Source organism: Aegilops tauschii, chromosome 4 (assembly GCF_002575655.3).
Source record: "Aegilops tauschii subsp. strangulata cultivar AL8/78 chromosome 4, Aet v6.0, whole genome shotgun sequence".
NCBI classification, from domain to species: domain Eukaryota; kingdom Viridiplantae; phylum Streptophyta; class Magnoliopsida; order Poales; family Poaceae; genus Aegilops; species Aegilops tauschii.
This window is the reverse complement of record NC_053038.3, coordinates 509974112-509987677: the sequence shown is the minus strand read 5'-3', so window position 1 is coordinate 509987677 and position 13566 is coordinate 509974112. Positions and strand designations below refer to the sequence as shown.

The window sequence follows — 13566 nt, the reverse complement described above, 5'->3', positions numbered from 1 at the left end:
AGGTGCCAATGATGCAAGGACATAAATTTAATCACGAGTCAATGGCACGCTGCAAAAAGACCAGTCCGATAACTATATTGTTTAGTGTCGTCCACATGATTGAGATCATCGCCTCGTACACTAACTAGAAAAGATGGCCCCGCCTACCGGTACGGTGTGGCCTGGGCTTCCAGGAATTATCCAAGGTCTGGGGCTTGCCACTCAGACCCCAAAGCCTCATGGACAATGCTCCATAGGAGGCGAGCATCGGGCAAGAAGACGAAAAGGTGGGTCCTAGACACCAAACTAAGGGTATAGCCCGTCGCCAGGGCTGTGTCACTTCACCACCTCTGTCCACGTGGGGAGGCGATTGCGCAGAAACCGTCAAATGAGTCATATTTTCACAAAGGAGTGGTCCATGTCAGAGTCGGAGCCCGACCTACAGTGGCGGTGCCAGGAATCCAATTATGTGTTGTCAACTAAATATTGTGTTGTCAGATATATGCATTCATAAGATTTTTTGGCATGATTTCTACTTGATGTATGTCGTTTTTGCAAATAGCTGTGTAGTCAATTGACTACCCAGCTCAAGTGTGGCTTCGCCACTGCCGACCTAGTGCGCGATATGATGAGCCAATAGAGAAGAGCTGTGAAGGGGCCACGGACTAAGAAGCCATGCCCGGAGAGTGATGTCATGCAAATGCACCAGGTACAGTTGTAGCTTGTCGAAATAAGAGGATCGATCCCACGAAGAGCTTATGAAATGTCTTTGCTAGGTTTATAAATATGTGTCTGCAAGTTATCTTTGGTCCAAAGTGTTGCGAAGGTGAAAATATTACAAGAGTATTTCAGCAAAAATCAAAGTGCAATGACGTGGGCGCGCCTTCGACTCGCCCAGTGTTTGTAGTCATCGCTAAGTGGTCCATGCACCTGGTTGTAATTTTTATTACCTCTAGTCGTTTTTGTAGTGTCATAATTGATTATGAATAGATCGGAAAGTTCTCTCGAAAAAAAACTAGCTAGTAGTACGACCAAGACTTTGAAAATCTCAACTCTGAAAACCCCCAGGGCCACAATTTTTGTCTGAAGTACATACGGTCGTCTTTTTATTCTTAGACGGATGTGGTATGGAGCAGAGTCTTCGTTTTCTCACACGGTGGTTTGAACGGCCGCGTATTCCTCTCCATCTCTGTCTTAAATTATTTATTTATTTATTTATTCATGCTTTTCACTCGACAATTAAACGCACGCAGTACTCGGTGAGATTTGGACATTATAAGTATCGACACAAGAACCTGCAGTTTTGGAGGCAGTCATCACGCATCAATCTCCTCTTGACAGAACGTGGTACACTAGTGATCAACTAATTAAGCTGTCCTTTGCCTAGCTGGCTAGTGACTCAGTGAGGATCAATGGCATCCCAGCTGGTCTCACTCATGAAGCGATTATGGAGCCATCTTCCCTCTTCTCTTAGCAGTTCCAAGAGCGACCCTCCGCAGCAGATTCCTGATCCCAACGGTGATCCTCCAGCCGCTCAAGCCGGGGACACTCCCGCTCTTCAAGGTGTAAACTCAGGACTCAGCTACTTATCTACTCTCATGTACTGTCAGCTTGCATGCATGCGTTACGCGCATCTTCTTCCTATTGATCCTATTAGCGTGCGATGCTGCACTTTCAGATCCTTTGTCGAAGAATCATTCTCCCAATGGCGAGATTTACGGAAACCAGATGCTTACCAGTTCCAAGAGCTACCCTCCACACAAGATTCATGATCCTCCCCATAAATTAATGGCGTCTATGCGCTCCCGACTGCAACTCATGCCGCGGCAGCTAGGAAAGGGAAGCGACTGTGGAGCTGTCTTGCCTTCCTTAACTACAGGAGCAACCCTGGAGCACCCGATTTATGAACCCCGGCATCCTTCGCAAAAACGGAAGTCTTTGCAAAAATTGTACAGCCTGTAAGATCCTGATATATAGTGGGCTAGAATAAAGATATCGGCTGTTATGTACTATTGTTGTCATATTGTTTTTCCTTTCGATGCAACATGTCATGTATAGTATTGATTTTCTATACTTCTCCAATCAAATTGATCAAGAAATGTGCATGTTCACTCAGATTTTTGTTCTCAAAGGGAGGTGCAAGTTATTGAACGTTGCCTCTTTTTGCGTCTTGTCTTGGTTTTGTCTGTTACAAATTGTATCAAGCCCGAAGCCCTATCAAACATGTAGCTCATATAGGTTCTTTGTGGGTAATACTCTTTGGGAAAGAACATTCGCCCGTGATGCATTCGTGGGATGACTCACAACTTGGAGAAAACCATGAAACTCCATATCCATCAACGATTTGTGAGAAATATTCCTAAAATACCACAAGAAAACCATTTCTTACATATATACGTACTATCTAGTAACACTAACTCTAATATCCAATAAATGTTGGAAATATGAGCAATTTACCAAATGATTTTATTATCAGAGATACTAGATAAAGCACGACTAGTATAGCAGTGATAAAACAAGTCATGCGATTTGATAAAGAGAAGGTAAACAACATATTCATATATGAACTGTAACTAAACACATCTAGAGCAGATAGTATAGCAAGTTGCATATAAGAAATAGAGTCTAATATATCTAGGGCAAACACTAGAACAAGGAACTATAGCAGGGTCTCTAATAGAAAGAAGAAGAACACGTACGGGACAGCAGCAGCAGAAGCACTGGACTTGGGGTCGACATCCTCTCCAGCCATGGCGTCGATGAGGTTGTCGACGTCGGGGAAGAAGTCGTCGTCGGGGAAGTAGTCGTCGGAGTCCGTGATGGAAAAGTCAGTAGTCGCGCGGAGCGCTCCCCAAAAACCTTATCACCATTCTCCCGTACAGGACTCAAAGTGGTGCGGTTTCGGAGGCCTACTGTCCCGACTCGCGGTGCACGCCGCAAGCCGGGATGAGGAAGACAGCAGCAGCTCAGAGATTGGAACCGGTGGCGAGAGGAAGAAGAAGTTCTGGTGCCCCTCTCTGAGAGGAGCGACCTCCCTTTTATAGGCGCAAGAGAAGGAGGCGAGAGGGCAGCGACGGGAGGCGAAACGAAGATGAAGGGCTGCACCGTTCGCATTCGAACTCCACTTTCGCAAAAAATCTTTTTAGCTTCCGTGTGACCTTTCGTATACCCGTAGTGCGTGGCAAAAATTTAGACATCGGCTCGGCTCATTCCCGCGGCGCGGCGAGGCGTGGCGAGGCGGGCGGCGGAGGAGGAGCGCGCGTGGATGTCCCTCTTGTTCTCATGCTCATACAAGTGGGGAAAGAACCTCCCTTATAAAGAGGTCCAACTCCCTCTAAACTAGCAATGTGGGACTAAACTTTAGTTCCACCTCTTGCCTTGCACGAATGGGCTGCGTGGGCCTCTAGGATTTATTAGGAATTTCTGAAACTGCTTATTGGGCTAGGCCCAAAATAGATAAAATTCCAGCAATCCCACACCAGATCCCGGAGGCACACAAAATTTGCCTTTGGTTCCAAAACACTGTTTTATATGCCGGTACTGCAGTGGAGACTGTTAAGTTGAACTTCCACCTAGAACTCTATGCTACACTAGTAAGCAACTTGAACAGTGGACTGGGCCTTGAACTGCAAGTTTTCTGCGAATCTAGCTTCACATAAAGCCTTGACCGATACGTGGCTACCGTGGGTCTTCCCCGCGGGTGGAGCTTATGCGTCATACTCCGAGACCTTTCATGAGTTTATTAGAGAGAACCCTACTCTCATAGATTGCGACGTTTAATAATCAGACTCATATAGGTGCGTTCTTCAAAAGATGTTCTGCAAGACGACACCTCTGCTTCAATGAGCCACTTAGAACACATTAAGATATACATCAACCTGTCATGCAGATTAGGAGAGTATTGCATCTTCATGGAGTGGTATTGTTAATAGTAAGGATACTCTCCTCTCAGTTGATCAACAGCTTGTCTTCCACATCTAATTCACGGGATGTCCGATCACAAAGAATAGGTTACCACTGTGAACAACTCATATTGTGGGTCTCATACCCATCTCCCTCGATGCATTATCTATCACATTACGTGATAGACCCTTTGTAAAAGGATCTGCCAGATTTTTAGACGTTTGGATATAATCCAATGCAATAACTCCGGAGTTTCTCATTTTCCTGACAGACTTTAACCTTCTCTGAACGTGTCTTGATGACTTCATGTTATCCTTTGAGCTGCTCACTTTCGTGATCATAGTTTGATTGTCGCAATTCATAAGGATACCCGGTACAGGTTTCTCAACAACCGGCAAGTCATTCAAGAGTCGGCGAAGCCAATCTGCTTCGACCGTAACTGTATCTAGTGCTGTGAGTTCTGCTTCCATTGTTGACCTCATTAAGATGGCCTGCTTGCAAGACTTCCAAGAAACAGCGCCACCTCCATGAGTGAATACATAACCGCTCGTGGCCTTTATCTCATCAGCATCTGAGATCCAGTTTGAGTCACTATACCCTTCAAGCACCTTTGGGTGCCCGGTGTAGTGAATTCCATAATTCGCAGTGCCTTTCAAATAATGCAAACTCTCTCTAGAGCTTTCCAATGCACATCTCCTGGTTCTGAGACAAACCGACTCAGTTTGCTAGCAGCAAAAGAGATGTAAGGTCTTGTAGCATTGGCTAAGTACATAAGCGAGCCAATAATCTGAGAATACTTCAATTGGTCTCTAGCAATTCTTCGGTTCTTTCGAAGCAACACACTAGCATCATATGGTGTTGGAGAGGGCTTGCAGTCACTGTAGCCAAAGCGACTCAAGATCTTTTCCACATTGTGAGATTGAAGCAATGTGATCCCACCATCATTGTCTCTCAACAACTTGATGTTCAGAATGACATCAGCCACTCTTAAATCTTTCATCTCAAAACAGCGAGATAGAAAATCCTTGACCTCCTTAATAACATTCAGATTTGTTCCGAAAATCAGTATGTCGTCAACATACAAGCAAAGGATAACTCCCTCGCCCCCACCATGGCGATAGTACACACATTTGTCATCTTCGTTTACAACAAAGCCTGCAGCTGTTAAAGTTCTTTCAAACTTCTCATGCCACTGTTTGGGTGCTTGCTTGAGTCCATACAAAGACTTCAGCAACTTGCACACTTTTCTTTCCTGACCATCTAGTACAAACCCATCTGGTTGTTCCATATAAATTTCCTCGTCCAACTCTCCATTTAGGAAAGCAGTCTTAACATCCATTTGATGAACGAGAAGACCATGCGAGGCAGCTAGTGAAAGTAGAACTCGAATAGTGGTCAGTCGAGCCACAGGTGAGTAAGTATCAAAGAAGTCTTCACCTTCCTTTTGGGTATAACCCTTAGCCACGAGCCGAGCCTTGTACTTTTCAATAGTACCATCAGGCCTAAGCTTCTTCTTGAATACCCATTTGCATCCTATAGGTTCGCACCCATAAGGACGATCAGTTATCTCCCAAGTTTCATTCGCCAAGATGGAATCCATCTCGCTACGAACCGCTTCCTTCCAGTAGTCAGCATCTTCAGATGCATAGGCCTCTGAAATAGAATTGGGAGTGTCATCTATGAGATACACAAAAAAATCATCACCAAAGGACTTTGCAATCCTCTGTCTCTTGCTCCTAATAGGAACTTCATTGTTCTCCTCCACAGGACTTTCAAAGTGTTCCATCGAAATGGCAGGTTCGGTAATTGTAACTGGTTCCTGATTCGATGAACTAGGCATCTCCTGATTAGATGAGGTAGCCATATCCTTCATGGGAAAGATATCTTCAAAGAAAGTCGCATCATTCGACTCCATGATCGTACCGACATGCATGTCAGGTACCTCAGATTTTACAACTAAGAATCTATAGCCAATGCTATGAAAAGCATATCCCAAGAAAACACAATCCACAGTCTTTGGTCCAAGCTTCCGCTTCTATGGAATTGGAACATTGACTTTCGCCAAACAACCCCATGTTCGTAGATAAGAGAGTTTTAACCTTTTCTTCTCCCATTCCTCGAATGGAGTTATCTCTTTGTTCTTTGTGGGAACACGGTTTAGGACATGACATGTCGTCAAATATCGCCTCCCCCCACCATGCCTTGGAGAGACCCGATGTGTCTAATATGGCGTTAACCAAATCAGTTAGAGTACGGTTCTTTCTTTCGGCCACCCCATTTGACTGAGGTGAATAGGGAGGCGTCCTCTCATGGATTATACCATGTTCCACACAAAAAGCATCAAATTCATTGGAAAAATACTCTCCACCACGGTCGGACCTAAGCCTCTTGATTTTTCGATCAAGTTGGTTTTCCACTTCAGCTTTATAGATCTTGAAAAAGTTCAAAGCCTCATCCTTAGATTTCAGAAGATACACACTGCAGTATCTAGTGGAGTCATCAATTAACGTCATGAAATATTTCTTTCCACCTTTTGTCAAAACACCATTCATTTCACATAGATCTGAATGTATGAGCTCTAGTGGTGCAAGATTTCTCGTTTCCGCAGTCGTGTGAGACTTACGAGGTTGCTTAGCTTGCACACACACTTGACACTTAGATCCCTTGACAGTGGTGAAACTAGGTATTAAGTTCAACTTCGCTAGTCGCGACATGCAACCAAAATTAACATGACAAAGACGTGAATGCCACACATTTGATTCATTATTGTTGCAAATATGATTAACAACTTTATTGCAAACGTCTGATAAGGATAAACGAAACAGGCCTCCTGACTCATAACCTTTACCAACAAAGGTTCCATACTTGGATATTACAAATTTATTCGACTCAAAGACAAGCTGGTAGCCATCTCTACACAGAAGAGATCCACTAACAAGATTTTTATTGACGGAGGGGACATAATGCACGTTCTTCAGCCGCATGATCTTCCCCGAAGTAAACTTCAGATCGGCCGTGCCAACACCACGAACAGAAGCACTTGAACCATTGCCCATCAGCACGGCTGAAGTCCCTGCGGTCTGATAAGAAGAAAACATGGAAATATCACCGCATACATGCACATTAGCACCCGTGTCAATCAACCAATCAGGAGAATGACATACTGAAAGAATAGTGGGAAATATACCATACCCAGCATCCTTCATGTCAGTGTCTCCAATGACAACATTAGCGGTCTTGCCGCCTTTCCCAGGATGACGCTTGTCATATCGATTAGGGCAACTAGGAGCCCAATGATCAGGATCCCCACACACATGACAAGCACCTTTCTTCTTGTCATTCTTCTTCTTGAAGTTCGTGTGTTGCACAGCCTTGTTCTTCCCATCAAACTTTGCTTTACCATCAAACTTGCCCTTGTTCTTGAACTTGTGGGGCTGGAAGTTCTTCTTCTGTACCAGATTGGCACTAGATCCTCCCTCAATACCTCGAGCACGTGTGTCCTTTGCTCTCGCCTTTTCTTCCACATTAAGAGTACCAATGAGATCCGAGACAGAAAACTCATGTCTCTTATGCTTCAGTAAGGTAGCAAAGTTCCTCCATGAAGGAGGAAGCTTAGTGATAATACCTCCGGCAACAAACCTGTCCGGTAACATACAATTGAAGTGCTCAAGTTCTCTAGCAAATGACTGTATCTCATGAGCTTGCTCAACCACGGAGCGCTCTTCAGTCATCCTGTAATCATAGAATAGCTCCATGATGTACAGCTCAGTGCCAGCATCCGAGACCCCAAACTTTGCCTCGAGTGCGTCCCACATATCTTTTCCATTATCAATTGACGCATAAGCATCAACTATGTTCTCACCAAGAACACCCAAGAGAGCAGCCTTAAACATAGTATCCATTTTCTGAAAAGCTTGTGCCTGTTGAGCATCAAGCTCTCCTTCAGGTTTGCCAAGAGTGGCGTCATAGCAACTCATGGTTTTAAACCATAAGACTGCTCTCACGCGCCACCTCTTATAGTGGATACCCTCAAACATAGGAGGTTTCATGGAAGCAGCAAAACCACTCGGGGTAAATTGCCTATAATAAGGTTTTTCGATTGTTGGAAATATGAGCAATTTACCAAATGATTTTATTATCAGAGATACTAGATAAAGCACGACTGGTATAACAGTGATAAAACAAGTCATGCGATTTGCTAAAGAGAAGGTAAACAACATCTTCATATATGAACTGTAACTAAACACATCTAGAGCAGATAGTATAGCAAGTTGCATACAAGAAACAGAGTCTAACATATCTAGGGCAAACACTAGAACAAGGAACTTTAGCAGGGTCTCTAACAGAAAGAGGAAGAACACGTACAGGACAGCAGCAGCAGAAGCACTGGACTTGGGGTCGACATCCTCTCCAGCCATGTCGTCGATGAGGTTGTCGACGTCGGGGAAGAAGTCGTCGTCGGGGAAGTAGTCGTCGGAGTCCGTGATGGAAAAGTCAGTAGTCGCGCGGAGCGCTCCCCAAAAACCTTATCACCCTTCTCCCGTACAGGACTCAAAGTGGTGCGGTTTCGAAGGCCTACTGTCCCGACTCGCGGTGCACGCCGCAAGCCTGGATGAGGAAGACAGCAGCAGCTCAGAGATTGGAACCGGTGGCGAGAGGAGGAAGAAGTTCTGGTGCCCCTCTCTGAGAGGAGCGACCACCCTTTTATAGGCGCGAGAGAAGGAGGCGAGAGGGCAGCGACGGGAGGCGAAACGAAGATGAAGGGTTGCACCGTTCGCATTCGAACTCCCTAGTGCGTGGCAAAAATTTAGAATCGGCTCATTCCCGCAACCCGCGGCGGGCGGCGGAGGAGGAGCGCGCGTGGATGTCCCTCTTGTTCTCATGCTCATACAAGTGGGGAAAGAATCTCCCTTATAAAGAGGTCCAACTCCCTCTAAACTAGCAATGTGGGACTAAACTTTAGTTCCACCTCTTGCCTTGCACGAATGGGCTACGTGGGCCTCTAGGATTTATTAGGAATTTCTGAAACTGCTTATTGGGCTAGGCCCAAAATAGATAAAATTCCAGCAATAAACACTAAGCATAACATGCAAAATTTCGTCTACAAGATCACATCCTTTAGACATTGACCCTAAAATTTTGCAATGGTAACCCTAACACACAAGTTTTCATCTACAAATTTATATCCCCTAGACACTAAGCATAACATTTTGTAACACTAACCCTAACATATAAAATTTCATATACATTTGGTAAAGGGAAGGTACCCACTCCTGGGTCTGTGGAGTAGAGTGGAGGAGAATGGTCAGCAATGATGTGTACCTGCTCCTCAGTCCGAGTGCACTGAAATGTAATGTGTACCATGTTGGAGCTCGGCACCGTTGTGTGTAGCGCCTTGGAGCATAGCACATTAGTGTGTACCTCATCCGAGCCCTAGTGTAGCACATCGTCTACGATAGCCTATCGGTGGATGATGTGTGTATTTTACACACAATTTTCCTTGAGTTAAACCCTGTTATTCTCGAGATTTGTCTCAGCTTATCTTCGTTTCACCATTTAGTTTTTTCCTTTTTCTTTCTTTTGTGTGTTTTGTATGGTTTTTAGGTGGATTATACCTCCAGTGGACTTTTCACGATATTTGGAGTTGATTCTGCGGTGAAATGGGGAGGAGCTGGGAGCATAATTTGTCGGATTTCACGAGATTGACCTCATCATCAAATTGTGTCTCGTCGAGGCGAACAACTTCGATTTTTGGATCATCACATTGCATGGACTTATGCAATTTTAGATTCACGTCAACTTTGCTTATTCTGGTAAGAAGGTAAGATTTAAACAAACCCACTACTTAGTGCAATTAACGGATCAGATCTATTTTATACTCTTACGTTTCATGTGAGCATGTTAAAATACCTCACAAAGCTATACCAAAATAATTATATAATGTACCGAAACCGAACCGTACTTTAATTTCAAATACTGTATTTACCAAGTATCAAATACCGCACAAATAAAAAAACATATAAATCAGAAGATATAAACCGAATGCACAGTGTTGACTGGTCGCCTCTTTCTGCTCCCCCTCCCTCGTTGACTGGTCATGCAGTGTTGCCACTCCGGCGAGGACGTACGTCTCTATATGCTTCGGCGCCATCAACGACCTATCATCGCAGTTTTATTTTTGCCAGAAACACGAAACTAAAATATGAATTCAGTTGGTTAAGCTCGCACGTACGGCAGAGATTTTTAAAAATCCTATGCTAGCAACTCTGGAAACGTCTGATATCCGTCCCAATCTGCATGGTCACCACCCCACCCCATACCATTTCTTAAAAAAATGGTCACCACCCCAGCGCCCACCAATAAACAAAACCCTGTGGCCATAATTTTTATCTGAGGTGCAGTCTTGGTTCTATTCTTTGACTGGTGTGGTCTGAACACTGAACTGGTACAGTCGTCGTCTTCGCGTGTGGTGGTTTGATTTGAACGGCCGCGTTCCTCAGTTTTCCTGTCCATGAAACGTAAGTTTATCCTCAGTTTGATTTTTATCTGAGGTGCAGTCTTGGTTCTATTCTTTGACTGTGTTGATTTCTTCTTCGCTCGTCGTTTTGACTCGATGAACGCACGTGTTGCTAGTTCACTTCACTGGGAGAGCGAGGATATATAAGCGGCTTGTTTGGAGACAGACAGTCATCACACACACATCAACCTCCTCTTGCCACACCGCTGAGCAACTATCAAGCTGCCCTTTGACTGCCTAGCTAGCTAGGGAGAGGGAGAATTAATGGCATCCCGGCTGGAGCTGCTCATGTCGCAGGGGATGCGGCTGTGGAGCTATCTGACCTCCTCACCCGCCGCTGCAGCAGCAACCGGAGGTGCTCTTGCCAGCTCCAGAAGCCAGCCTAAGCACCGGATTCGTCACCCCCCTAGAAACAGGGTAAGCGCGGGGAGTGCTCACGAGGCAGAGAGACGGTGAGCCTTACAGTTAGCAGAGGATTCTCTCATTCTCTGACGCGCAGCCGCTTGTAGGATCCTGCTAAGTTGAGCTGCCATGTTGATTTTCCCTTCGATGCAGGAAACATGCATGTCATAGTAATGATTGTGTGCGCTGCTCCAATCGAATTAATCAAGATATGTGCAGTTCAGAGTTTTGTTTTGAAAAGGAGGTGTAAGCTAGTGAACTTTGCCGCTGTGCGTCGCGTGTTGGTTCTCTCTTACAGATCGTATCAAACCTGTATGTAACTCATATATGTTCTTCTTTATCACAAAGAAAAATACTCGTATATGTTCTCTGTAAATCAGCCTCTCGGTTGGGGGAACGGCCATGTGTGCTGCGGATGAATGTGAGGTTGTCCATTTTCATGCACCTGAGTTTGATTCTACTGGAAGCGAACGTGCGCCTTGCGGCGCTGTTTTTATTCCATGAAATGCAAAAAAGGAGATTATATACATCTCAAAACAGCCATGCATTATATATAAAGCAACCATCATGTCCAAACATCAAGTTCAACTGACGAAAAGAAAAAAAATAAGTTTGCCAGGCAACATCACAAACATGCTCAAAGAATATCATGCCGCCTAGCCGATCCCTTCTCGCTGCCTAAAAAACAATTGTCAGTGATGCAAGGACAGAAATTTAAACACGGAGTCCATGGCACGCTACAAAAGGACTCGTTTAATCACCAAGTTCAGGCCATCACCGCATACACTAACTAGAAGAGACGGCCCCTCCTACACTACCGGAATCGCACCCTATGCCGACGACCAGGGCCGTCGGCATAGCCCTGACTGGCCGTCGGGACAGACCTATGCCAACGGCCCCCGTCGGCATAGGGCCGTCGGCAACATATCCGTCGGCGTAGCCAGGAAGGCGTCGGCATAGGCCCTATCCCGACAGTGTCCGTACATCTATGCCGACGGCCCTGGCCGTCGGCAACGTTATCGACTAACGGCGGCCGCCGTCAAGTACTGACCAACGGCTGCTCGCCACGTGGCACTTCTATGCCGACGGCCAGGCCGTCGGTATAGTTCCAAACTAAGCCGACGGCTAGACCGTCGGCATAGACGTGCCACGTGGCGAGCAGGCGTCACCCCTGGGGCAGGTCTATGCTGACGGCCTAGCCGTCGGCATAGTTTTAAACTAAGCCGACGGCTAGACCGTCGGCATAGACGTGCCACGTGGCAGCAACTGGGCACTCCTCGGGCAGGTCTATGTCGACGGCCTAGCCGTCGGCATAGTTTCAAACTATGCCGACGACTAGGCCGTCGGCATAGACATGCCACGTGTCAGCCACTGGGAGCTCACGCCAGCTCTATGCCGACGGCCTAGCCGTCGGCATAGTTTCTGTCTGCTTTTTTTTTCTGTTTTGTTTCAGCTCAATTCATTTGAATATATACAGCATCACACAACAAATATATGCATCACATAACAATAAGGAGCAGCATCACACATCTTAACAAGCATCGCAAAGCATAAACATATAAGTATCATCACCATTAAGCATATAAGAATCTCACAAAAAACAATAAGAAACATCACAAGCATATAAGTATCATCACCACCAAGACCGCCACAATGTGACCCAAAGGCTTAAGCGCCAGGACGTCGAGCACCGCGAAGGTCGTCACCGCCAAGACCGCCGAAGCCCAGGTCGTCACTGCTAGTGGCAGCGCTACCGCCAAGACCGCCTCCACCTCCGCCTCCGCCTCCGTGGATCAGAGTGGTCGGGCTCGGTGATTCGGGAGTGCTGCGAAAACCACCGCCAACAATTGATCCACCGGTTCCCTGGATGTTGAAAAGACATATTAACGGGATATATGACTGTGTTGAAAGGCATGATATGCTTTGGATGAATAGATTGGGGATGAACTAACCGGCGAGGGGCCAGTGTTCTGTGCCACAAACTCCTCAAAGGTCAGTAGCGTTGGTTGTGCTGGAGGACATTGTGCTGGTTGCAATTGAGGACACCTGTCGGCTGCCATTTCCTGAAAAGCGTGCTGCATCTATCGATCCCTCTGCTCATGGTGTGCATAAAGCCTCTCGTGCCACGCTATGGTCTCCGGGCGTGTGTACTCCAGGTAGGCCTACGGTATGACATGATGGAACTCATAAAACTACTAAATGCGGAAAATAAAGTGAGCAATGAAGATAAGAGGGAAAATACTTACAGATTGCCGCTCCTGAAAGAGGGACTGTGACTGTGCACTGGTCATTGGCGTGCTCGTGCACTCGCTCAGGCTCGAGTCGAGCCGACGAAGCTGTGTGTAGGATAGTAGGAGCGATCACAACATCGAGAACCGCCTCCAGGTCGTGCTCCTTCGGCCCCATGCCCACCACCACCCTATCGTCCAGATCCGCCGCAATGGGGTCAGGTGTGTCAGGATGTAACTTCAGATACCCTTCGGAGTAGGCCTTCTTCCTCCCCGCGGTCTTCTTGCTGTAGTACTTGGGCTCACCAGGCTTGGGATCCTTCCGCGTATGGGCGATCTCCCACGCCTGCATGTGTGAGAGCGGCCACTTCAGTTTCTCCTCCTGCACCACCAAACAGAGGTTAGTCATACATAAAAAAGTGATGGTAAATAGAAGAAGAAGAATGTTTAATGGGGTTAGTCATACATTAACTGCCTTGTGGAAATAGTGGTTTCAGTTTCCCTGAGCATGTACTCCCTCCTTCCCTCGGTTAGCCT

At 46.1% G+C, this 13566-nt stretch overlaps 1 long non-coding RNA gene across 1 annotated transcript; it reads left to right on the top strand.

The window, feature by feature from the left end:
* Positions 1–1296: 1296 nt before the first annotated feature.
* Positions 1297–2078, top strand: LOC123493566 (uncharacterized). Its single transcript, XR_006662096.1, has 2 exons — positions 1297–1542; positions 1658–2078. It is a non-coding gene; the product is annotated as an uncharacterized lncRNA (long non-coding RNA).
* Positions 2079–13566: the final 11488 nt, after the last annotated feature.